The sequence below is a fragment of the Chelonia mydas genome, chromosome 3 (assembly GCF_015237465.2).
Source record: "Chelonia mydas isolate rCheMyd1 chromosome 3, rCheMyd1.pri.v2, whole genome shotgun sequence".
NCBI lineage: Eukaryota > Metazoa > Chordata > Testudines > Cheloniidae > Chelonia > Chelonia mydas.
This window is the reverse complement of record NC_057851.1, coordinates 168,286,158-168,313,758: the sequence shown is the minus strand read 5'-3', so window position 1 is coordinate 168,313,758 and position 27,601 is coordinate 168,286,158. Positions and strand designations below refer to the sequence as shown.

The window sequence follows — 27,601 nt, the reverse complement described above, 5'->3', positions numbered from 1 at the left end:
CTTTATATTCCCGCTGAGAGTTTGAGCAAATCATGAGGTGTTGATCAGCTGTGTCAGCTGATTCCCAATACTTGTCTGCTGGGCTCCTTTCTGGGGTAGGGTCAGCAGCTGCTCCCTGTCCCGCAGCCCCTAGGCTATTAAAGGGGCAGATCACCCTGTAACAGGGACCATAATAGGAGCCACCAATGTCCATTCTGTTTTCTCAGTGCTGATATTTCAGTATGCACCTTGGTGTAGTCTTGGTACTATAAAACTGGTTAAAAAGTAGAAGCTAAGTTGTCATAAAGCTTTGATATTTTCTTAAAATTCTTTCTACATATCTGCCTTTGCTAAGATAGCATTGGTTTGATGCCTAGTTTACAGAAATGTCTAAGACACAACTAGATAAGTCAGTGTACAATATAAACAAGTTTCTTACCTTTTCAAATCTGTGATCTTTGCAAATACAGCTAAAGAGGTGTTCAGCTAAGGTCATACAAGTGCAATTTTGGCTTACTGAATTAAAAATAGATCAACTTTGATTCAGCAACTACTATAACACCTGGAACTCCTATTAAGTAAATCCAGATACTTTAGTGGTGCTATAGTGCTCAACTTTCTGATAAAACTAAGTCTCAGTATTCAAGCAGCATATAATCAGATATAGCTACTTTGAGTATAAATCATTTAGGATCTTCTGTTCAGCCACAATATGTACGACTTCTGTGGCATGGAATCCCACTCCAGAAGTCTATTTTTTTTTAGTGGGGAGCAGATGTTTGATGGAGATAAAAGATTACACCTCATGAGAAGTCTCCAATGTCCTAAGAAGCTGCCTCTCCTCCCCTTCTGTAGTCTGGTGCAGATTCACCTGGGTGGAAGATACAAATAGATTTCAGTGAAAGAGGGTTGAGGCCTAACTGTGGTGAAAAGTTAGCTACGTGTACTAATCCAGTCTATCTGTAGTGGAGTATGTTTGGGAGTATGTTAGGAGTTTTTACTGCAATTTGAGTTCTGCAGAGATGAGACTGAACAACAAAGTTTGGATCATAATACAAAATATGGGTGAGCGTTCCACATCTGGGCTTTTGCTCAGACCCCATCCTTAATGCTACATAGTTATTAAGGAACTTGGAGCACAGATACATGTCCAGTGTCACATGCTCCACAATGTCCAGGTACAATAGGAATGGGAACAGTATAAATGTTTAGACTGGTTTCTACATCAGCCCATTTGATACAAAGAGTTGCCTGCCACCCATTAGTTATTATGCTTTATTTCTTAGCAATCCATCTTTGGCTTTAGTCAATGTTTCCATTCGTCCATTTCTAAAACTTTCTAACATTAGTAGCTAGATTGGCTGGTTTGCCAAGTTCACTTTGTCCTGTTTATGCAGCACAAAGTGCACCAAAGCAGTCAGGGATTTCCCCTGAAGAATTTCCCTCATAGGATAAGTCACCTCCTGCACCACAATGCCTTCCTGTCCCAGAATAAGGGGAGAGAAGTGCACCTGGTTTTTCACTAGTGTAAGGTCCCTGCGGAAACCTATGTCAGTGGTGTAAATTCAAATTGCTGCCCTGAAGCTTTAACTTGCACTGGAGCTGTGCTGCTGTGAATCATGGAGCTGCAATCAACTCCCTGACAGCCCCTCCTTTCCACTGGGTTTGAGCAGAGCTTGAGCACAGTGGAGATTGAAGCCCTAGAGCAGGGATTCTCAAACTTTATCTCACCAAGACCCCCTTCTGACAACAAAAATGACTACATGACCCCAGGAGGGGGGACCGAAGCCTGAGCCCACCCAAGCCCCGCAGCCCAGGATGGGGGAGTCAAAGCCCAAGCCCAAGCTCCACCATCCCGTGCGGGGGAGCCAAAATTGAAGCCCAAGGACTTCAGCCCCAGGCAGGGGGCCTGTAACCTCAGCCCCGCCACCCAGGGCTGAAGCCCTTAGTCTTCGGCCCCAGATGGTGGGGCTCGGGCTTCAGCTTCAGCTCTGGGCCTCAGCAAGTCCAAGCCAGCCCTGGTGACCCCACTAAAACGGGGTTGTGACCCACTTTGGGGTCCTGACCCACATTTGAGAACCGCTGCCATAGAGACAGCAGAGACCCATTAGTTCATCATCCTGCCAATTCAGGATTATCCTCTTCAGTACATTTATTAATATATTGTCCATTCTAGTTCTATGTCTCCCTAGGAAATTAGCTTCCAATGCTTCCCTACTCCACAACTTTGTAGATTACACTAGGCTAGATTGTGCAACTTTCACTCACATTAGTGAGTACTTATTCACACAAGAAGTCCCATTGAAATCAGTGAGAAAACCTTCCCCTGCAATTTATCAAAACTTTATTTCATCCCACTACTATTCCTAGTTACATCCCTTTGTATCATGCTGAATAATTCCTCTTCTTCTTTGGTCTTGATACCCTTCAGATGTTTCTAGACAGTTATGTCCCACATCTTCCTTAGTCATATAGTGAAACTACGCATATGTTTAGCTATATTAATCCTGTCTCAAATCATTCCCTCTCATCCCCTGATCATTTTTGTTGCTTTTGTTTGAGCTCCTTTCCATTCATTAATTCCTTTCTGGAACTGAGGAGTCCAAAACTGAATGCAGTATTGCAGCTATGGAGACAGAAAAGCTACATTAGCTGGACTTTTACCTCTCTGCTCCATGACATGATGAGTCTCAATTTCCAGCCCAAAATGTCACTGGCCTTTTTCTGCAAATTCCTGTTTAGTTTTCTATCCACTATCACTGCTAGCTCTCTTTCAGCATTACTGCTGTCTTGGTTTCTCCCTCTTTGAATATCTCGACTTTAGATGATTACCCCTTCCCTTCAAGACAATTTTAATTCGTTTTGAGTGTAACACTTCATGAGAAAATCATTCAAAAGCTCAACTGTAACCAAATATATTGCACCCTACTGTGTTCCTTTTCTCTTGGTTTTGTTATTTTAACAAAAAGCAATCAAGTTTGGGTAGCAAGGTCTGTTATTTAGACCTGTGCTATCCATTGCACTTGGTTATATTATCCTGTTAATTTTCAGACATTTTATTTTAATATTTGTTCCCATATTTTGCTAGGAAGAGAAACTAGAGTTATCAAAGATAGACTTCTGGCATATTGTAAAACTTATTTTGATTGTTGTCCCAAACTGACTGGCTGATGAGGATTCTGAGTTGTATAATTATGGCAGCAACTGAGTCATGATAAGCCAGTACATTAACAATAACTTTTAATAAACAGTGATACTACCTGCTGTGCGATTAACATGTCATACATTGGAGACTGCTTAGGTGAAAACCTGGTAGAGTGTGATTTTTAAAAAAATTTTGCAGCAAATTGCAAATCATCTCTTTGACACTTCCCAAGCAGTCGTCCTCTAAAAGAAAAAAATGTAACAGAATCATTGCCCTATTCTCTCACCATTTTAAAGTGAATTAAACAAGACCAAATTAGGGCCACTTCAATTCTGAAGGAGAGTTTCCATGCAGGGGTTTAATGCAGTTTAACTGAGCCCCTTTAAATTCACATGTTCAGTTAATTTGGATTAACTTTCTTGAGTGTCCCCTTGTAGACAAGCCCTAAAGATGTGATTTTAAACCAGTTTAGTTAAAACGGTGCAAGAGGCAGCATGGACACTCATATAATTATAAACTAGATTAAAATAATAATGATTAAAATAATAATTATTGTGGGTTAGCTTAATTTTCGTAGAAATTAGTATAAACTAAACCACAATAAGCCACTTACAAACCAAAATATGTCAACACATAGATTTGCACCTGTTTAACTAAGCTGTGTGTTAAATCACACTTTTAGTTAAGCTGATGCAATTATGTCATGTAGACAAGGCCTAAATAAACAGTACTAAGAGGTGGGAGAAAGGAAATATTGTTTCCATTCACGCTATACTAATGCTAATGATTAAAGAAAGTGCAGGGTAACAGTTAACTGGGCTGTAAAATGAATATTGTGAGGACAATATTTTTGTTAGGATCTATAGACTTACAGCTCTTGTACCAAAAAAGAGTTAAGTAATGCCAAATAAAGGGCAATATTACATTAATTAACTTTATACCTACAGTATCCTGCAATGCTATTCAGTTATTTGTTTGGTGTCTTTGTTATTGCACTAAGTACATTTAAGTATCAGTGTCTTGCATGAAAACATTTCACATGTAGCTATAATAATACTAAATTGCAATCATGTAGCTGGTTCTATCCAGATCTGTCAGAAACGTCACGTCACATTACTAGGCAGCATTATCACTGTTTTACAGATGGGGAAAAATGGGGTCACCAACTTGCCATGGATCATAGAGAAACTTTATCAGAGAAGGAAGAGAAAAGTCCAGATCACCTCACCCATAGTACTGCCAGCAACTAGATGACACTCCTTCCAAATTGCCACTCTGGCTAGTGTGCGCTAATGCACTTACATACTAAAGGGAGGTATGACATCAAAATTGCCATAGAAGCTGTGGAAGCAACCTGTCCAAAAAGGTCCACTTTCCCCTTCTGACCTCTTTGCTTTCTTATTAATACAGTAATTCAGAGAAAATGCCAGGTTCAAATTCACCATCACCTGACCCAGTCAAGAGCAAAAATCTTTCATGTGGAGAGTTTTTGCCCAAATTCAACAGCATTTTTAAAAAATAAAATGAAAAGACCATCTCAAAGATATAACAAAAAAACAACAAATAGATACCCATACCCTGGTGTGTCAGTATGTTTATTCCTAGTTTACATTATCAAAGGACAACTTTAGTTCTTCCATCCTTTACCCTCCATTGACACAGTTTTATGGAGTTCCCAAGTGTAAATCCTTAGCCCCTGATTGGCCTCAATAAATCCTATTATGTTATCCCAACCCTTTCTGTGTGTGGTTTTGTCACTAGAGATTTGAGCAGGGAGTTAATTTTTTTCATGCTAGGTCCTCTGCATCCAGTCACAAAAGACTGGTAATTCACAATCTGCTCCATCTGCATATCTCTAGAGACTTATCTATGCCTTTCAGGGTTGGATCATGATTTCTTTAGTAAGATTATAATACCATTTGGTCTGTTCTACACAGGTAAAACCCAACGATATCAGAACATGATTAGGACACAAGCATGTTGCAAACAGGTTCCCTGACATAGCAGTAGTTGTTGTATATATACAGGACCCTGCAGGCTGTTTATATCACTGCTTGAGGAAACTGAAGCAGCTTTAACTGGCTTTTTCTAATCTAAGAGTTAACCACAAAATGTTGTGTTTTTTTAAATTTAATGTAAATTGTTAAATCTAAATTTAACTATTTTAATGATTCACAGCAAATTTGATCTTCAATTCATGATGAAATGCACACAGTTCATATGGATGTTTACAGCATAGAGGCAGAAGACACGGGGTTACAAGTTGTAAGCTATCTAATAAGGGTCTTTTTTTTAGTAACAACAGCCAGTTTTCAAATACCTAGTAACAAGTTTCATAAAGATGCAATCACACCAACGTAAATATGCCTTTAATCTATTTTTTTAAATTCTGCTAAATCCCTCTTCACTTTATCCATTAGTTAAATCTTCCCTCAAGGGGACTGTATGTGTGCATTTCTAATTAGCATGTCCACATGAAGAATACTCATACTAAAATATTTCATTAATATAAACTATTCTTCTGGTGTTTATAAATGACATTAGTGTGGCTGGACAGATGAAATACCAAGATACATTCTCACCATGGTGACCTACAAGAGAACTGTCATAACAGAGGCGGCTGTTGCCACTACAGCTTCCAGAACTCCTGCTGTTGATACTGCTGCTTAAGGAAAATCTGCTGCCCTTTTCTGCAGTTATTGGCTGAGCTCTGTCTGAAGATCAGATTGCAGCTTGAGGGCAATGTTCACTCCTTACTGTACATCAGTAGCAAAGGGAGCATAGGAGCAAACAAGGTACGCCAACTGTATCAATGGCCCAAATCTGCAATGTGCTGAGCACTCCCTGGGAGGTGCTGAGTGCCCTGACCACCTCCTGTCTTCAGTGGGAGATGAGAGAATGTAGTACCCTTGCAAGAGCAGCCTCTACAGGTTCCGTTCTGCTCTCGTTGCTCAGAACAAAATCTCCTGGCTTCAGCAGGAGTATGATCCATGTAAAGCATGCAGGATAGACTCCAAAAAGGAAAATCCAATGGGTTTTTTTAAAAATGGAAATGAATGAATGTCACATGAAATTTATAAAATAAACAATGGGGATGTTGTTCCTCTGCACATTTAACAATGTTAACTCTGTTCCTACACTGCAACCCAGGGCACTGCCAATAAGATATATAGATGTACACTGTAAGGACACCTGTGCACCAATCTCAGAAGAAGAAAATGCATTGCATAAAGTGCGTCCCTTTAACAAGCTATGGCTGCAGCTACTCATTACCTAATTGAATAAGTGAATTTTAAAATTATTGGTAAAGATATATGTATTACAGGAGGGTCTAAGGCAAGTCTCAAGATGGCATAAGGTTTTTTTTTTCTTTTAGATGCATGCTAGGCTGAGAAAAAGAGCATGAGAGGAGCTGCTTTCCTGAGGTCTTTAGTCTGCAATACAAATGTGCAACAAGAAGAAGCCAGTCTCTCTGGAACAAGGGGGTCAGAATTATAGGACTTTGATATTTTAAAAGCAACGTTTTTAGAAATGGAAGGGACCCCAAAGGAGATCTGACTAACCTGGCCAGTACCAGATGCTATTAAATCCCTTCCCGCACCCAGGGGTGGTGAGTTATATAGGTCCATGGTACCTGGGCTCCAGGAATATTCAAGGCCCGGGGGCCTGGCTCCACCAATTTTCGGAGCCAGGTCTTGTGACAGATTTATGTTACCAATCTGCCTGAGGCATTAGGTGATTGGGCTGAGGCCGCAGGTTTGTTTGGGGAGGGGATGAAGGAGCACATCAAGTGTCTAAGTTTTAAAACTTTATTAATAAAATAATAAAATAACAGCAGTGGGTGTTGGGACAGCTCCCACATTACTTAAAGGAAGAAAGAAAGCATTAGTATACCAGCCCTAACCCACTTCCATACTCACACACGCATGACCCGAGGCTGGCCAAGCCTGGGTGTAAAGTAAGAAGAAAATGGGGGGAAGGGTGGACGGGAGTTCTTGCCCCATGCACAGGTCATCCAGGGTCCGCTGTGATTTTCGACTTGTTGTGGCTTTTGGGAGGGTTTTTAAGTCCTGGATTCTTTTGGGGTGTTTTTGTTTGGTGACTTCTGTTTTTGGTGCTTTTTGTACCAGTTTAAAGCTTGCTGTGGCCTCCTCGGCTTTCCCAAAACACACTGGCTCCAGATACTTTGTTTTCCCCCCACCCGTTGGCCTTTGCCATTTTATTTGTTTTTATTGTAATTTTTGCAGCCCTGCTTTGCTTAGTTTCTTTTTTTTTTTATGGCTGGTGGAGGGGGTTGGGTAAGATGTAAATGCAGCTAACGACTTCTCATCGAACTCATGACCTTAAACCGGGGCCAGCATCTTATCTTCAGACAAAGCTAGCTAAGATGTTAAGTTAACCCATTCTCTGCTCTCTTCCTTCCTTCCCCTTTTGGCCTCTCGCAACCTGCAAAGAAATCTTCCACTCCACACTCACGCCTTTAACCCCCCCCCCCCCCCCCAAATCCTTTCCCATGCATATGCCTATATAGGCGTCAACAATATACAATGCTGGTGCTTACCCAGGGAACCCATATGGGGGCAATTTTACTGTAACTGGAACATTCCCATGGGGCTATTTTATTGTAACTGTAATAGTCTCTCCCCTGATCCTGCCTGCTGCCCCCACATGCCTGCTTTGGAGCATCCCCCGGCACCTGTCCGCTGCCCCCGCGCACTTCTCCTGGGCCCTGGAGCATCCCTGCCTCAAGCGGATGTTTGCCCTGCAGCTTCGCACTGCTTCCTTGCCACCGCCGGCGGCTGCTGCCTACAACACAAGAGCGGCGCCGGCGGCAGGCTGAGGCAGCTACTACACCTGCAGAGAGAGAAGGGGAGGGAGGGGCAAACATGGTTGGCAGCCCTCCCCTCCCCTGCACCCACCAGGAGGCGATGTCAAGGGGGCTTCCAGGAGATGGAGTCTGGACCTCACCTGAACAGCTGCTGAGTCTTGGGTGAGTGTCTGACCGTATTATCTGTGTTCCCCTCCCCCGCCCGCAGCCACCACTCCTGCTCCATGCTGGGCAAAGGGTAGCCCCATCCCCCATGAGGCTACGGTGAGGGGCAACAGGCTGCAGCAGGGGAGGAGGCCACATGTGATGGCAGCCCTCTCCTCCCCCCCCCCCCCCAGCACCCATTACAGGGGAGGCGAGGGGGCTTCCTGGACCTGAGAGGGGCCCGGCCCCTAGGAGCACATGCAGTGATGGTGCTGGATGAGTGTGCTGCCTGGGGGAGAGGGCTGGGGGACTGAGGAGTCCTCCTCTCTGGCCCCAGCCCCGTGGCAGCCTACCTGCACCCCAAACTCCTCATCCCCAGCCCTGCCCCACCCCAGAGCCCACATCCCCCCACAACCCTACCCTCTGCCCCACCTGAGCCCCCTCCTGCACCGTGAACCCCTCATCCCCGGCCTCACCTCGCAGCCCTCACCCCCACACCCCAACCCTCTGCCCTAGCCCTGAGCCCCTCCCACACTCCAAACTCCTCAGCCCCAGCCCCACCCCAGAGCCCGCACCCCCAGCCAGAAACTGTTTAAAAGGGAAACTGTTAAATGCTTACTGTTTCCAGTCCATTTTTACATTATTTTAAAATATATATTTCAGCTTACAAGGCAGGTGTGTGTTGGGGGTGGTTCTTGGACCCGTTCAGGGCACCATCAAAAATTATACAAACCTGCTGCCCCTGCCCACACCCAATGAAACAATAGTGATCTAGTGAAAAATCTAGCAGGAAATCTAGTGTGAAAGGGGGGTGTGGACTGAAAATAATTAAAGAGACTTTGGGATTCTATTTTTCTAAAAGAAAAATAAAGCAATTTATATCTAAGTTACCAAGAAGTCAATGAAGCAGAAACCCACCATGGACTAGCCAGCACTTTTAGATTCCAGATGGGACAAGTCTCTGAGTCAGAGAGATCAAAGGACAGAAACATAGATGAATCACCGCAGGATAGGAGTGTGATCCATGACTGACCACAAGAGCAAGAAAAATGAAGCATGTAATCCAGAACTATAAAAGCACCATCAAACTTGGCATACTAAAGAGAGAAGCCGCAGTTTCCCAGAGAAGCTGCTAGCCTGGAAAAGGAGTGGGCAGCATGAGGGCAGGTAAGAATTGTTTTCTCCAAAGATATGAACAGTGTAGCAGAACAGTTTTTGGAGCCCCCTACTGACATGATTAAGTGCTTGATCCTACACCTGTTGGGAGAAGGATCATTTTGTAGACCTGATTTTCTGTTGCCTGTGACTTGGGCAGTTATATACCACAAAGAGGTTAAAAAGCAAATGGTTCCAGAACAAGTCCAGGCAACACAGAAGTCTAGACCTGTTCATTTTATACACTCTCTCCCCCCTCACCCCTTTTGAATAAATACTTGTAGATTCCTTACATAAAATAAATAAATTACCTTGAAAGTGGAGAGCTGGCATGAAACCATTTATGTCATCATGATTTAACAATTATACCCAACTGTAGGGAAGATCAGGAAATTACAATGAAGTGGAATGCAGGGAAGTACCACTTACTTTGTTTCAGAGAGAGTTTCCATGGCATTCCCCTTTTTATGCCATTGCAATATTTGTACTGTTACAACAGAGAACTACTTGTAGGCATACACCAGCTCGCTGCTGTAGCTTTTCAGAATTACATCTAAACTTGAGAGAGAGATTGACAATGGACTTAATATTCTTTCCATTGAAGTCAATGACAAAGTTCCCATTGACTTCCACTGGGCTCAATATAGTCATAGCAACACTTATTAGGAATTTATTGGACTTGATTCTGATCTCACATCAATTTTTATACCACTTCACTGGAGTGACTCCTGATTTATACAAATGGAAATGAAATCAGAATCAGGCCCATTATTGTCCATTCATTAATTATTTCAGAGTGCAAGACTAGAAACGTTTCACAACTGCGCCCTGCTTCTGCTCCCATTGAAACCATGGCAGAAATCCAATGGTAAAGTTTAAGGCCTTTGGTTTCCATAAACATCAATAAATTATCACTGCTTATGTATAACTGGAACATGTATAAACAAACCTCTATGGCTGGACATAAGAATAGTTATGTCTATCCACACCATTTTAAAAGCCGGTTTGGAAATAATAGCACAAAACATCTTATGAATACACATTGAATAAGACAAAAATAAATAAATAAAACTAAAATCACAGAATTGTATGTGTCCCTGTGGCAAAAGCATGCTAAATTAAATTTTAAAGAAATCACTCTGGAAATCATATCACTGTAAGCCGGTATAGAGACTAAGTAGCTGAATGCTCACTTACTGAATGAGTCAGCATGAGTCACTGGCAGACATGCAGTCCTGTGGATATGTGAATCTTCAAGGTAAATTTAGAAGCATTTCATGGCAACAAAATGATGTCATCCTACTGCTTTTTGTCTAGCTGACATTTAATGATGGTCCCAACTTTCCTGGAGAGCAGTAGATATTCTTAACTTAAACACATGTAACCTTTTTTCCTTCTATTTCTTCATTCTGACCTTTTAATTAGACAAAGCTAACACAAGTACGAAAGCACATAAGGAAGCCTCTGGTTGTAAATAAAACTGTTACTCGCTTGCATTAAACTTACAGACTAGAGCAACATTTCCTTTTAGAGTTTGAGTCCTGATTGCCTGATCAGGTCAGAAAAGGTGGGTTTTCCCCCCTAATTTTAATTGTTTCCACTTAAAGTTTAGAAATGGATGAGTTGCTATAACAAACAAGTTTACTTGGCTGACATTACTCCATATGTAATAAGCAAAGAGGGAACATTTTGTTTTGAAGGATTTTTTTTATTTGCTAGATTTTTCCAATAACATTTTGAGTGCTATGTGGAAGAGCAGGGAAGCATTTCTGAGGGCCCACCCATTCTTTCCGGTCTACTGTTACGTAAAATTTCAGCTGAGAAGCATCTGTTCTCCCCTACCTATTTCTCCTTAATATTGCTCTCTTCCTGCTATTTATTGTATAAAGGACTTGTCCTGCACCTAGTTAAGTGCATGGCAGGACTCCTATTGACTTTAATGGTGCAGTCAGGTCCTAAGTACAGCTCTGTACATTGTTTAGAAATATAATTTGTATTTAAGACACTATACAAAATAAGCACCCAATCCTGCTCTCCGTGACATCAATTGGAGTTTTGCCATTTATTTCAATCAGAGAAGCATCAGGACCTAAAATGTATAGCTAAGTCCAATGCCCTGCTAAGATTATTTTTGCACAGCTCTGGCATCACAAAGCAGCATTAAAGCAGGTATAACTGGCCATTTGGGGGTCTCCTGAGTGGTATAAGGCAGGTGTGCCACCCCCTCTCAGTTTAAGGAGCATGTCTTGTGAAAAGGAGGATGAGGTTTAGGTTGCCCTTGCAAGCTGGTGATCGCCAGCTTTGGGAGTGATCCGCAGGGGCCATTGGGAAGTAGTGCAACCCAGAACTGCCCTAAAGCCCCTTTAAGATGCTTCTCGGGACAAGTTCAGTGGCCCCAGGATTGGGAGGATATAAAGGTGGCATAAAATCACCTTTACTTCCACCCTGAGCTGTGCCAGGTGACAAACAATGGAAAGGACTGCACCATGCTGCCACATCTGCATCACTGGACGTCTTTTTTTTCAAAGGAACATTTGTAGTTCTTTGTGACGGCATTTTGTTTATTACTATATGTTTGTACAAAATGTAATAGGCTAGGGCTCTGGTCCCTGACTAGTGCTGTTATAATAGAAACAATAAATAACACTAAAAATTAGAGGAAGAAGAAAATTACATTTTATGCTCAGAAAATATGAAAAGGGATAAACTCTCTATTAGTTGACCAGATGTTAAACCCCACATCTCCCTGCAGTGTAAGAGACCTGAGGATTTATGAAGGGCTTTGATCTCCCTTGTTTTCAGTCCCTCTGGCATTTCCACAGAATTTACAATGGCTCTTATTGCTCTTTGTACTGATAAGATATTTCTTTGCCAAAACATCTTAATTCACTTTAAATATCCATTAGCGACCAAGGCTGTGCTCTATGTTCCTCCAAGGCTGATATTGTCTTATGAAACCCTACTGACATAACAAGCTTGCACATTATGAGCCAGGATAGAATCTGATCCACAAGATTTAGAAGGAAGTTTTAAATTCTTCAACACTGACTGCATAATTTAAATATTAAAAAGAGACGGTTTCCTACATGTACAAAGCCACAGTAAATAAAACCATCTTTCCTTATGTTTCATTCTGCCATGAGTGAAGATTTAATCTGATCTCTTCACAAGACAAAAAAGACCAACTAAAGTAAACATGCTCAGATGGAAGCGTATGTCCCAGAAAGAAAAACCTATTCTAAATGCAATATATCCAAAACGTACCAACTCCCATTTAAATCAATGGCAAAGCTCCCATTGACTTCATTGGAGAAAGGCTTTGGCACATAGTAAGTAAGCAGCTAAAAGATATTTTTGAAAACTGAGAAAAATAAAGCTTGTTGATTCACTTTCTGAGGGTTAACAGGCCCAATCAAGGGTAAGAGCCACGGAAGATTCATATGAATCTGAGAGCTGCCTACCTCAAGTGTAATATCAAGGAGTATTCCATGCAGGTGCCTATGAGACTCTTTGGTTAGCTTATCACATTTTCCAGCAGCTATTAATGCTGAAATATCTTAGTAAGTACATATTTAGACAGCTGAAACAGACATTTCTGCCTAGGGTGGCCAGGCATCCAGTTTTCGACTGGAACGGCCAGTTGAAAAGGGACCCTGGTGGCTCTAGTCAGCACCGCGGACTGGGCCATTAAAAGTCCGGTCAGTGGCGCAGCTGGGGCCTGGGGCAAAGGCAGGCTCCCTGCCTGCCCTAGCTCCACGCCGCTCCCGGAAGTGGTTGCCAGGTCCTTGTGGCCCCTAGGCACATGGGCAGCCAGGGAGGCTCTGCGCGCTGCCCCCACCCCAGTGCTGGCTCCACAGCTCCCATTGGCCAGGAACTGCAGCCAATGGGAGCTGTGTGGGCGGTGCCTGTGGGTGGGAGGGCAACGTACGGAGCCTCCCTGGCCGCCCATGTGCTTAGGGGCCTCAGGGACCTGGCAGCTGCTTCCTGGGCAACACGGTAAGCGCTGCCAGGACCCTGCACCCCAACCCCCTGCCCCAGCCCGGTGAAAGTGAGTTGAGGGTGGGGGAGAGCAAGTGACAGAGGGAGGGGGGATGGAGCAAGCAGGGGAGGGGCCTCAGAGTAGGGGCGGGGCATGGCATGACAGGGGTGTTTGGTTTTGTACCATTAGAAAGTTCGCAACCCTATTTCTGCCCTGTAACAAAGTGCCTTGCCCTAAGGGCTGAAAGGCCTGCAGCCAGCCAACCCTGGTTACTGAGGAGCCACACCTGGGTGAGATCAAGTGTTTGATCTAAAAAGAGCAGCAGGAAGATGCTGGGAGAAGGGGAAAGTTCAGGAAATAGTATGAAATGTTCTTGCTGTGATGAGCCTGAGTTCAGGGTTGTCCTAGGCTGATCTGTGAGAGACCTTGACTAAGTAGGGCAAGTCTATAAAGGCCTCAGGCAGGAAGAGACACTGTTGTGTTGTGTGGACTTTTGAATGGACTATAGTTTGGGATTTTTTAGTTTTACATGGTTTATTTTGTGTGAGTTGTGTTTGTCCAGTCCCCAAGGAGGGGTGTCTTTGACCCCCCAAAAAAGCCTGGATGAAGTTTATCTGAATAGTGCAAAGGGGGAAACAAAAGTGGGGTGCTGTATGGTGACCTCTGGCTATGAGGGCGTGCTTGAATGGTGGCTCATCCTTTATGTTCACTTTTTGTCATGGTATAGTTTTATGTCTCAGAAGATATGGCTTATGTGGGATATAATGGTGCATAGACCCTCTGCTGCCTTTCTGCAGAGAGGGTGGATATCACCCATAAGAAAAACTGAAACTTCATTTACTGTTAAAAAATGTTTCTGATTTCCATTGCCTCATGATACGCAAAGTTGAACAATAAAAAAGAATAGGCAGAAACCTCTGTTTGTGAGAAAGAGTAGAACCCTTGGCAGGAGGAATTCCCAAGCTAACTGTTCTTTGATCATTGTGTTTTATCCTCTGTTGGATGTATAACTTCCCAGTCTGTTTGTAATTTTGAACAGCTACATAGAAAATGCATTCTGTCAGCATTTCTTGTACTACTACTTCAGCATCTGTTTATCTCTGATGTTTCTTGTTTGTTTTATAGAATCCCATTAAAAATCTCAAATCAAATAATGCTGTCCTTACTGCTATATTTTGTGTTAGTGCACAATAATTCTGCCCTTCTTCCAGTGTTAGGAGCATCCCTAGAGATGTTTTCCCTTTTTATCCACTACATCAATAGCTGCATGAAAGCATAACATGAGTAACAAATCTAGATGCTGAACCCAAAAAAAATACTCAGCTGTCTAAAGTTATATGTGAGGTACTACTGCATTCAGTGGGACTACTCGTCTTCATCCAGGACTGTACAGATTAAAAACAACAACAATTGTGCTGGAAAAGCTAAAAGCCATTTGAAAACTAAAACCTAAAATGTTCAGGTTTAAACTTCATAAATCACTTTCCTTAAAAACAAAAACTTCAGCAGTACTTAGCCTATTACCAAAGTGTGCTAATGTGCATAATCATCATTGCATGTTCCTTTAAGACCCCTAGTGGTTCTGCTCAGGGAATGCAGCCGTGCAACAGCCAGGCAGCGGCACCTCTGCAAACTGTGGAGTGGGTCTCTGCTCCATTTAGGGAAGGTGAAGGGAAGGTCCTAAAGTCGAAAGTTATGCAGATTCAGTGAACCTTATGCTGGTGCAAATGGTAGTGAGGTTCTGGAGCAGTGGCTGAAGACCAAAAGCTGCCATGGATTTGCTATTATGTATCCATCAACAATACAGCCGGAAATAGGATTTTATCCTTCAATGTCAAATAGGAAGATCCTGCATCAAGTGTTATCTTAATGGATAGAATATGTTCCATTCAACTGGTTTTATATTCATTTTAATACCTTTGGTGACAAAGGTTAGAAGCGAGTTAAACAAATACAGAATTTCTCAGGCCCAGTTTTTATCTCCATTATCACAATGTCAATGGAGTTACTCCAGATTTACACAAGTGTAACTGAGATCAAAATCTGGCCCTTTGTCCTCATTGCTCCTATAATTTACCCATGCTGTATTAAACACATTGTATATTAAATCAATAGAGATTTTAATAGTTCATTTCCAAACTGTACAGTATATTGAACTGGAGTAGCCCATTAAAATTCTTTGTTCAGAGAGGAAGAAATTCTTTAGGCTCTTGGTCTTTTGCAATTAGATAAGTTACTGGCAGATTTGTCCTACTTTTACCTATTTCCCCCTTTTTTTTTTACTTTAGGAAATCCAGAAGTGCTTTTTAAATAAATTTGCATACCATTTAATCTGCTGAGGGTATTGTTGCTAGCTAGCTATTTTATTGAAGCAAATCTTTCAAAAATATGAAAAGCGTGGGTTTTATTTCCTTTCACATCACTGAATCATCGTCTGCTTCCTCCCCCAAGATGTACAGTACATCTGGATCAAAGTGAAGGAGTTGTCAGTCATATTTCCAGCTAATCAATGACCTACTTTATTAATACATTCCAAGCCTGGCTCAAAGAGAGGCGTTTTGCATTGACTGATGGTCTGATCAATAACTGGCATGAAGGACATGGCAGGGTACAGTGCAGTGGAACAGAGAATAGCTTTTGCTAAATGTCAGTTCATGACACCTCCCCTTGGTGGTCCAGTCTATTTTGAGTACAACAGGATGTCATAATTCAAATTATTTTTGAAGTACAGATGTGCAGATTGTGGAAATATACTGAGCGGTGAACTGAAAACTTTTCAAATAAATATTAGCACATCACAAAAGAAAACAAACTTTATTTTTTGTTCCTTGCCATTTTGTTTTTTGCATTCTCCCAGCTACACTTGAAAGTACAATACAGTTTGGCTGGCCTTAGAAAGACACACAGTATAGTAATTTTTAAACAAATTATTGAAATAGCATTACCATGCTATTGTGACATTACAAAAATGGCACCATCTTTCTCAACAGATCGGCTCCTTCTGTGTGCTCTGAGTCATGTCTGCTTATTTTAGTGACAAAAATAAATGTTTACTACTTTTACTCCAGTTAGCACTGTAGAATCAGCACAATTATGGGAGAGTGAGCTGGATTCTGTTCTGTCTTGTGTATCATCAGCAGAATTGTTGAGTTCCTGCTGAAGCGCCAATGTTTCCACACACTTACACCTGTGCTACCTCTTTGGGCCAGTAGCTTCAATGGATTTACTCCCAATTTACACAATTCTAACCAAGATCAGCATCTGACCCATTGGGGTTGCACAGATATAACTGAGGGAGGAGAATCTGACCAGCAGAATCCTTATTATGAGAGATAGTGCATGAGCCAGAAACAGCTTGATTTTTAGATCCAGATTGAGTTTGTAGAGTTGATGACTAAATCATCTCTAAGTGCATGTATGGAGTGGTTCTGAATCTGAAGGAAAGGCCTTGCATTTTCAGTTTGTTCTACAATAAAAGGTAAAATTTACCTTAAAAGATCAGTGTGTGTGTGTGTACAGATATATAGATTATAGTGATCAAACCTGTTCCAGCCTCACTTCCATGTTATTTTTAAGGGAATATCTCTCAAACTAACAGATTCTTTCAAAACTTTAAGTGCTACCACATTAAATGTAATCAGAGGGGATAGGTGCAGGAGAAGCTGTGGTGAAACTGCCACACATACAATGGGCAGGGAGAGTTCAAAAATCAAAGGACAAAACAAACATGAGGATTTTTTATAAAAAAAAGTCATGATTTTGGGTCCTGATTTTTGCACTTTTGAGGTTGGCAATACTGTGAAAAGGGATTTTACTCATATATGTCAGACCTGTCCAGCTATTCAGGGTTATTTTGGGGGAAATCTGATTATAAATTGAGTGGCTGGGGTGGGGGGCACAAGTTGTCAGAAGACTCCCTAGTAAATCTCAAGCTGATGGTGCTCTTTAAGAAAGCAGTGAGTTAAAAGACCTTTTACTCACAGCTGGATTGCTAAGTAGCTAATCATTATCCAAAGGGAAGTCCTGCTACCTTAAGTGGAAAAACTGAGTCACTAATGATATACCTAACTTAGGAGAAAAAAATACTATCACCAGCTATGCAATATTCAGATATGGTGAAATGCACTCTGTGCAGAGGGGTGCCACAGGGCCTAAAGTCTCACATATGCCCTTAAAATAGGGTTTAAATGGGATTTAATTGCTGCATACACCTTATGTTGCCCCCTGCACAGAAGTGAATATCACCCACAGAGAACACTTGCCATCAAAGAAGCCAAAACATTTAAGAAACTTCAGTGTTTATTATGCCAAATGTAGGTGCCTAAAATCAGGCACCTAAACCCATACATAAATACCTCAGTCAGTGGCCTACTTTTCAGAGGTGCTGAGAAACCACAACTCCTATGGACTTCAGTGGGAGTTGCAGGTGCTTGGTGCTACTGAGATCAGGTCACTTATTTTACGTACCTAACCTAGGGTTGCCAGGCGCCCGGCTGAAAAGAGACCCTGGCGGGGCTCCAATCCGCAGTGCTGACTGGGCCGTTAAAAGTCCAGTCGGCGGTGCAATTCTGGCCTGGAGCCAAGGCAGGCTCCCTACCTGCCCTGGCCCCATGTGGCTCCTGGAAGCGTGTGGCTCCTTGCAAGCCCCCCCATGCATCTAGGGGCTGCAGGGATTTGGCGGCCACTTCCCGGGAGCCCGTGGTAAGTGCCGCTGAACCCTCTGCCGCACCCCAACTCCCTGCCCCAGCCCGGAGTCCCCTCCTGCACCCAAACTCCCTCCTGGAGCCTGCACCCCCCCCAACACCCTAACCCCCTGCCCCAGCCTGGAGCCCCCTCCTGTACCCCAAACCTCTCATCCCTGGCCCCACCCCAGAGCCCACACCCCCAGCCAGAGTCCTCACCCCCGCACCCCAACTCGCTGCCCCACACTCCAAACCCCTTATCCCCAGAGCCCACACCCCCAGCCAGAGCCCTCGCCCCTCTCCCGCACCCAATCCCCTGCCCCAGCCCAGTGAAAGTGAGTAAGGGTGGGGAAGAGCGAGCAACAGAGAAAGGAGGTCCCTTCTGACCTAAATATCTATGAATCTGTGAATCTATGAGTGAGAAGGGGCGGGGCCTCAGGGAAGGGGCAGGGCAGGGATGTTTGGTTTTGTGCAATTAGAAAGTTGGCAACCCTAAGTTAACCCTAGGGATCCACCTCGGCAAGTTTGGCCTTAGTCTATAGAGAAAGGCTAGGAAGTAAAAATGCACCCATGACTCTCCAGTAAATGTGCTGTTGATGCAGAGCACTCTAGGCAGTGTTCCTCGGCTCTGTGAAGGATGCATAGCTGATTATTGCGCAAATAGGAAATAACCTTTTAAACCCCTTGATACCAAAAAGTTCATTTGTATACAAACAACCTGTGCTATTGGGAAATTCACATTATGTCATTTTTAAAATGACATTTCTAACAAACTCATATAAAAAAGAACTCATTTCTTTCTTGCAAAACGAATACAGTTGGTATAGAAATTAATAAGCACGGAGCCACATGATGCTATTGTTAGTCACTTTAAGGATAGCCTCATTTTAAGGACCCAGCTAACTTGATAAAAGCAAGGACATTCAGAACTGAGTCTAATAGCGTTAACAAAGCAATAAAGAGATGTAATGGCCAAAAGAGATCCACCGGAAATCCACTCCCATATCATTTAGATCTTTGACAAGACATTCAGAAATTGACACTATCTGCTGGGTCCCCCTCATCCCTGACTGCTTAGTTAGACCCCCATTCCACACTGCTGTGGATTCTCCTAGTACAGAGCTAACAACCTTGGGAGGGAACTAAGGCCAGTCTGCCTGGCATTAATATCTATACCAATTTGCCATGGACATTTGGACCCCTTCCTAGGAAAACAAAGTTGTTATTTAGTTGCTCTGCAGAAGTTAAGTATTAGATTGTCGGCTCTTTGGGGCAGGGAGCCTCTCTTTATTCCATATCACAAGGGTAGCCATATCATCTGACGAAGTGGGTATTCATCCATGAAAGCTTATGCACCAATACGTCTATTAGTCTATAAAGTGCCACAGGACTCTTTGCCTCTCTTTGTTCTGTGTTTGTACAGTGCCGAGCACAATGGGGCCCTCCTCCATGACTAGGACCCCTCAGCAGTACCGCAATACAAATAATAACAAAGATGTAAAGTGTCTATTCCCTGATTTTGCTGTGACACAGATCACCTAACCCTCCAGGAACTTAGGGAGCCTCTCAACATAGTATCGATGCAGTAAGGCTTCGGTGGGTTTGGAGTCCTGTTCTGGAGACTCATCAGACCCATCTGAACAGCTAGGGGATATAAATGAGGACCCTGTTGCATGAGGTGGCTAGGGATCCAGAAGTGGTTATGAGTACTTTCTCCTATGGCTGCAGCAGAAGGCTGGAAGAGGGTAAGCAGGCCCTGTAGACAGCCCTAGAATGGAGAAGCACCTGACTGCTAAGCTGCTGGAGGCTAGAGAGCCCCACAGTCTCGGTTGGGAACAGGACTGTTACTTTGTGTTATTGTTCCATGTTTTCTCTTTTTATTTTGGAGACTAAACAGAGCTCTGAGGTTAGGGCTACAAACTGAACTGCACATGTCTGATTGATTGTCCCAGGCTGATGCATGGATCCATTACCCTATAAGGTACCTGCCACAGAGCCACTGTTCCAAAATTCCTTCCACGCTCCCTGCTGCATTTCCATGCACTTTTGCTCCCCTGCCCCATGTAAGTAAAAGGGAATGTCTGTCTCAAAGCCCTCAATAAGAGCTTCATCTTGTAAGCTGATGAGCAGCTCCTAGAAGCACTCAGCACCCCCAACTCCCACTGGAGTCAATGGGCATTGAGAACACTCGGTATCTTGGAGTGCTGAAACCTAAATCCTGTCTTAATCCCTCAGTACAGAAAGAAACACATCTCTTTCCTGTACTACTAATGGCTGCACAATGCAGCTTTTCTCAGCTTCTGAGCATTAAATGGGCTCCAGCTTTGACAAAGACAGGTGGTGTGTGTATTATATGTAATATATCCTGTGGTGGTGGGTTTTTTCCTGCTGAATCATAGTTCTGTACCTTCTCTCATTATGCATGAACATTCAGCTCTAAGAGGACAGGCACTTTTTCACACATCACAGCTCCATTCTGAACCAATTTCCAGATAACTTTATTTAATTACTGGGGTGAACAAGCAGTATATTCACCGATATTGACTTACACCAGGGTATTCACCAAGTCACAGAATACAAAGCACATTGAAGAGGACTGAGGTGTTTCCTCCCCCCCCGCCCCCTTATTTAAAAAAGCACTAGTGATTTGTTTTTGGAGCGGGGGATGGGGAAAATGTTAACACTTCCTAATTTTTAATCAACTGGGTGTGGAAACATTTCCATGCTGTGGCAATGTGCTCAGAGCCCAAACTAGCTGTTTATTTTTGTTTGTATCCTGGAGCCCACATTGCTGAGACAAGCCTGTCAAAAATAGCAAAACCTTTTACCATGTGTTTTTAATTGCTCTATTCTATGGAGATTAAATAACTTTCGAATTCTGATATAATGGTCCAAATCCTACTTTCCTTCCTCATGTGCAACCAAGCATTGAGCCTGATTCTCCTGTCCCAGTTTTATACTGATGACTTTCAGCAGGATTATTCCTGATTTACACAGGTGCAAATGAGGGGGAAATCAGGCCTACTTGGGAAAACCAGGTAAGTGAAAAGTACAGAATCTGGCTTTTTATGCAAAACAAAAAGTCACTTCCATGCCCAGCAGAGGCTAATGGGGATAGATAGAACACCAGATATATCGAGCTTTTGTTATGGTTTATAGTCAGCTGGGAGAGTTGAGGCCGTTGCTTTTGTAGCACAAACAGCAGCACTCCATTACTGAGTTTCACGCTGGTTGCTCTTACTCCAGTTTTATGCCAGCACAACTCCAATGAGTCGGGCTCAATGGGAGGAATTCACCCCAGTGCTGCAGCCACTTTGTTTTAGCTATTCTAGCATAAAGTGGCCACAAAGAGTCCAGAAGCCTTGCCCCTTCCACACAGGGAGCCTCCCTGGTAGATGAAGAGTGGACTCTGGGCTCACTCCAGAGGAGCCTGCACCGTGGAAGGGACATTCTAGGCTGCCAGGAGGAGAGTATGTTGGGAGGGTAGTAAGTTGGGCTGCTGCGATATTCTTATACCCTGGCTATTCCCTAGCTGCCACAAACTCAGAGGGGCCATGACAGCCAGGGGCACAAACTAGGGCAGTTTACCCTAACCCGTGTTGAGAACCTAGCCAAAGATTTAGGAAGCATAAGTTCCGAACAGAGTTATAATGGTGTAAAACTGGAGCAAATTAAATCAGAATTAGGGCCTTGAGATTCTTTCCCAGGTGAGCTGTTTAAACCAAGAACAAAAGCAGCCACCACATTTTTAAAGGAGGATCACTGACCCAGGGACCAGTCAAGTTGGGATTCTGATTAGCTTGGGCTTATATCTGTGAAAGCTTCTAGATGAAATTCGTTCTGTGTCACTAGAACAATTCTACTTGATTTTGATCACACCCATCATAAAATGATTGCAATACAGCACAATGAAAGGGGAGTTTTCCAATGTGTGAAGGCAGCTAAGGCTTGAGGCAGAGATTAAAAATGTAATTGGTTGGGGTGTGCTGATGATCTCCAACAATATCCCAGAATTAGAAACGGCATAAAGTAATACCAGGAGCCAGAGGTCACTGGATCTGTGTAACTTTGGACCCAGTGGCCCTGACCCAAAGCCCCTCTGAGCTGGGCTTCTTGAAGTTAGTCTGAAGCCTAATTCTAACACATGCCCACCCATGCACTCACCAGGACTGTTGCAGATCTTCTGTTGCCTCTGAGTCCATGGGTGGATTTCATCCTAGGAGATTAGGGTTGTGGTTTGTCTCCATGTTTTCCTGTTTTCTGAGAGGATTCTTTGATGCTGGAATAGGTGTGAGCTGGAAACAGACCTAAACATTTGAGCTGAGCTTTCCAGTATCTCACAGAGGCTGCGATGCTTTGTGATTAGAGCTGAGGTGAATTGGTGAAGATTTCAAAGAGCCTTACAAGTTTCATGAGCAATTTGTTGATCAAACATAGCAGTTCAACAGCCTGTAATGCTTGACTGTTACTTCAGAGTGAGATGCTAGATTTGTGAGAGATAGGTTGGATGGGTTGGAACCAAATTGAGCTGTCACTTCAGATAATTTTCTATTAGGAATGAATCTTTCCAGAGATTCCTTTAACTTAGTTTTTCAACAAGTGTATTTGCTTCATTAAGACAATTTTTCATCTTTTCAAAGAACATAGGCTGGGTTCTATTCACAGCTCTGCCATTGGCTTATTCATTGACACTGGGCAAACCGTTTAATTTTTCTGCTCTTCAGTTCACCCATTTGTAAAACGATCTTCCCTTTCTCACATGGATTTTGAGACTTAACTGATAGTTGTAGAGTGCTTAGAGATCCTTGGACAGACAGCATGTCATAAGTGCAATGCACTCATAATAATTATTTACTATGCTGTTTCTCATACAGATTTTAGTCAAATCATATACTTGTAAAAACCCTAAAAATATCTAACATTGTCCTCCTCCATGCTGACAATTAAGTCCCCTTCTTTGTCATCCCCAATCTGTTCCACCACCCTCAGTCTCCTCCAGTCCTGCTAGAGGAGAGGATTGCATAGGCTAAAGTAACTCTGTCATCCCTGAATCACGCAACTGAGCCCAAGATGACCAGTTCTGGTCTCAGAACTACAGCCAAATGTTAAGTAGCAAAACAAAAGATATCTGGAATTGCTTGCTTGTTTTGTTTTTTTAAATCAGACGTGAAGATTTTTTACTTCCTCAGTAAAAGCAAGCTATTGTTCACAGTTACTCATTCAAAAAACATTCAGAGGGAGACCCCCTATGACGTGTCTACATCAAGTCTGTTCTGACATTGGACTCTTGGCCCACCAAGCCCTTGGCACTGCATAGGAATGGATCAGATGGCAAACGATCGTTATGGCCAACCATTCAGCTACGCATGGAAGAACTGTGGGTGTACAAACATGGCTGTGACGCAAACGGAACCATATTCCTCGTGACTCATGAAGGGCACTGTATCTCTACCTGTTTGTAACACCATGGCTGTAGTTGTGTGGACAAAGTCTTTGCATCAGTGAGCAGCAGTGTATATGTGAGTGGGTATCAAGTCTCATGGACTGTAAGTGCATAATATTTGAAAATGAAAAGGAATGAATAGAAATGATACTGCCATCGACCATGGGTGAAAAGAGTTCCCAAATTCTGCATTCATGTACGTCTGTATAAACCCAGAGCAATTCCAGTGTTCTCAGTAAGATGACTCCAGAATGACACTGGTAGGCACGTGAGAGCGCAAGCTGACCTAGTATCTTTAATGCCCTTTCCCTGGAATCACATGACTCAAACCCCAAAGAGCTTCTAACTGTAGCATTATTGTTGCAATCAAGCAACCTGAAATAAAAGGCTTTTGTCCAGTCATATAAAATATCTTTAGATAGAGAGAGAATTAGTTCACTCCCCTTTTTCCCTTTATCATTTGTCCTAGTTCAAATATTGCTTTTTCTATACATTTCTTCCCCCCCTCTCCCCCCATACATTCCCTGCTCCTTGGCCCTATATAGACATTCAGAATTATCAAAGATCCACAAAACAGGATAAAAACATACAAGGGATATAAACCCATATGCACAGGGCATAAACCAATCATTAATTAAAATAAGTTAGTGAGAATTTTCTCTTACCAGAAGGTTATTCCAGAACTGTCCATTACAGAATTTCTTGCATCTTCTTTTGAAGTATCTGTTACTGGTCAGTGTCAGAGACAAAATATCACACTAGGTGTAACTACTGATTTGATACAGTATGGCAGTTCCTATGTTAAACACAGTCATAACATTTTTGCACAGTTCCAGTGTCAGACAGGCATGGTATCCATTTATAATATTTTATGTTTATAAAATAATACTAGAGGGATCACAAACTGCTTGATAATTAGTGCACATCCAGAAAGCACCTCTGAAAACCTACCTCCATTAGGGAGAAAGACAACAGCTAACTGGTGCTAGTAAATGGAGCACCCTCCATTACAATAAAAAGGAGTGGCAATTCTGGCCAAAGACTTGCGGCAAACTCTAACTCACGCAAAAATGGACATCAGATTTTTAGTATTCATTCATAGTAGACCTCACTTCAGCTCTTTGGGACCCTCTTATACAGTAAACTGCAGGGTATGCAGGTTATCTACCTTCGAAGGATGAAAAGCTGAATATATAGCTAAAGACTTAGGCATGTATTCACATCCAGAAGTCATGGAGAATTTGTGACTGCTGTAACAAAGCTGTTGCAGCTGCAGCTGAGAGCTGGTGCAATAAGACATATAGCTGAAGGAAAGAGGAGTATGGAGGGTATAAAATTGCAGAGCTAAGTTCAGATGTATTTGAGGATCCGATCTATCTTCTTATATCAGCGCCCATAAGATAGTATCTGGTCTTCCTGTTTAACCCCAAGGAAGGCTCAAATACCTGCAATAGTATGTTTAGTAAAGGAATGGTGGAAAGGATAACTTAAGCATTGGGCACTTTTAATGAACTGTTATTTGCTGGTTTGGGGTTTGTTTGTTTGGTCAGAAATCAGGTGTTTATCACCAGCCTCAAGCCAAGTTACCTGAAAACAGCCAGAACTGCAATCTGGCAAGGATAACTTAATACAATAACCTTACTCATAAGCCTTTTCTGTTTTACTACTGATGTTATGATTTTCCCTGCTTTCAAGCAGAGCAGGTAGAGTATTTAACTAGAGATGGATCTGAACCAACCTCCACTTCTGAACACTTCCAAATGTACTATTCACCCAACTATCCTTATCTGTATAATTGTTTTTAGGTACTTGTTCAACTGTCATATCAATTATCATTTAACTCAGGTCTGTCATTTTCTGTCTCTTATCTTTGCTTCAGAACCCAGTTGTAATATTTGACTAATTGTCTCAGGGGCCTGATTTTTGGAGACATCATGTCTATAGCACAGTATATGTGCTTGCAATTTACAGAATACATTGACGCTGAACAGCTTGTAATCTCCTTAAAAGAATGTGATGCATAGGACAACAGTTTAGGCATGAGAAAGTGCAGAGACATTGTTGGTGAAGAAATCTCAGGGAGATATTTTTTTCTTAGCAGACAAGGTGTGTTTTAAGGAGGGATTTGAAGGAGATGAGTGGTGTTTGTGGCCATGAAGTGGAGTGGGCATGGAAGAAAGTGCAAAGTCACATGTGAGAGAAAAAGACAAAAGGAAAATTTAGCAGAGAACACATGGAGGAGCTCAGGGATGATGAGTCATATGGCTCACAAGTCTCAGTCTTTACTTCACTGGAGGGCTGTCACAGAAATCTCTTTGTCCTATGGATAAGTGACTCCTACATTCATCCTGCACAACTAACTTCTCTTCCTTCCCTCCCAATTTACTGCCATGAAAGTCTCAAATCTTCTCCCTTGCACAAAGCCCAAATACATGAGCTTTGCATAGGGAAGTACTGCAGTGGGAATCAGCTGTGCCTCCTCTCATATGTAGGGCTACTGGGGTTGGCCAGGGTATCCATGCATTTATGTATTAATTGACCAAACACTCCACTCTTCTCCTCACCCTAGTAATCACCAACCTCTCTTGGCTACTGTAGATGGAATCCCTGAAGAGTACAGATCCTGAACAGGAGGGGATCTGTAGTGGGGTGGCTACCCCACTCCTAAAATAGAAGGGGTTAAAAGCAGCCCTGGAGAGGCCTGTGGCTGTGCCTGGCTGATTGGGGAAACAGCCGCAGCTGGGCCATGCCCCATCAGGCCCCAGCTAGCCTGTATAAAAAGGCCTTGTTGACAGGGTATTATGGATGGTGCGGTGCTGGGGAAGGAGCAGGCTGAGTGGGAGTGCTCTGTGGAGGCTGGCAACTCCCCAGGCTATAGGGCCTGGTCCAAGGCCCGTAGAGGAAGGCAACAGGTCTGAACCCCCTGGCCTATGATGAATGGCCTTTAGACTGTAGTCTGCCCCAGGGAGCAGGGGTTTGGTGATGACTGGCAGTAGCCCAGATTGAGGCAAGGTGGGATAGTGGGCTGGGGGTTCCCCAGGAAGGGGAGACCCAGAGGCAGAGTGTGGGGGTACTGCCAGGGGGCAGAACCCCAGAGAAAATGGCACTGGCGTCTGTAAGGGACATGGGGGCCAGAGCTGTGAGGATCACTGGCCTGCAGAGGGCACTTCAGGCTGGAAAGGAGCTAATTCCCAAGGATGACCAGCAGGAGGTGCCACAGGGGTGAGTCTGCTCCTTTACAGGATCATATTCCTGCTCACTGCATAGGTGCACAGGGAATGTCTACGCTGCAATTAAACACTCACAGCTGACCCATGTCAGCTGACTCAGGCTTGAGCTATGGGGCTGTTTAATGGTGGTATAGATGTTCAGGCTCAGGCTTGAGCCCAGGCTCTGGGACCCTGTGAGGGGGGGAAGAGTTCAGCCCAAACCCAAACATCTACACAGCAATTAAACAGCCCCATAGCCTGAGCCAGCTGACATGGGACAGCCGCAGGTATTTAAGTGCAGTGTAGATATACTCTCAGTGGCCAACTCTGCATCCATCCCATGCAGAATAGCCACAGGGATTCTGTTGCCTTTCAGACTTCATGTGCCCTTAGAGGGGTGTCAAGTTTGGGGATTTAGTAAAAGAAGGTAAGGCAGTTGCAGTAGAGTTCTTAAATTAAACTTCATACAGTCTGAAAACTTTGACATCTACCAGAATGCAATGCTTGTTTATTCAACTTCTGTTTACATCTCCTTCAGATCTAGCCATCTGCTACACTTCAGCTGTTGTGTTTTGATGCCAACCTTCTTGTAAGCAGTCTTACGTTGATTAAATTCCACCCAGCATTCTAGCTGCCTTTCTGTGAAAGGTTACCTTCCTGCTCCCTCTCCTACTTCCCCATGTAAACATAAGGTTGCCATTCTTATCAGGAATCTATCAGTTGCACTTGTCCATTCAATCACAGAAAATTCATATTATATTCCTTCATCTTTCTATGCCAGTTACATTGCTTCAGAGTATCATGGTAGGAACATTCAATACGTGCATACGTATGATAGATTTAGCAACTAGTACACATTGGGATGCATGCATTCCTTTCTTGCATCTTTCACTGGCATCCATCATAACCTATGCAGAGGAGTCATTGGCTAAATTAGGCCTCTGTTACAGAATTATTTTTATTGTTTGTACAGAGTTAAAAATGAACTAACAAAGACCTAGAAATGTGAATTGTTTTCATTTTTCCCCTTTGTTTTT

The 27,601-nt window shown here is 43.0% G+C and overlaps 1 long non-coding RNA gene across 1 annotated transcript; it reads right to left on the bottom strand.

The window, feature by feature from the left end:
* LOC122464852 lies at positions 1–25,975 on the bottom strand. The gene is made up of 3 exons (XR_006289247.1): positions 25,920–25,975; positions 24,021–24,084; positions 1–850 (listed from the first exon to the last, which is right to left on the bottom strand). It is a non-coding gene; the product is annotated as an uncharacterized LOC122464852 (long non-coding RNA).
* Positions 25,976–27,601: the final 1,626 nt, after the last annotated feature.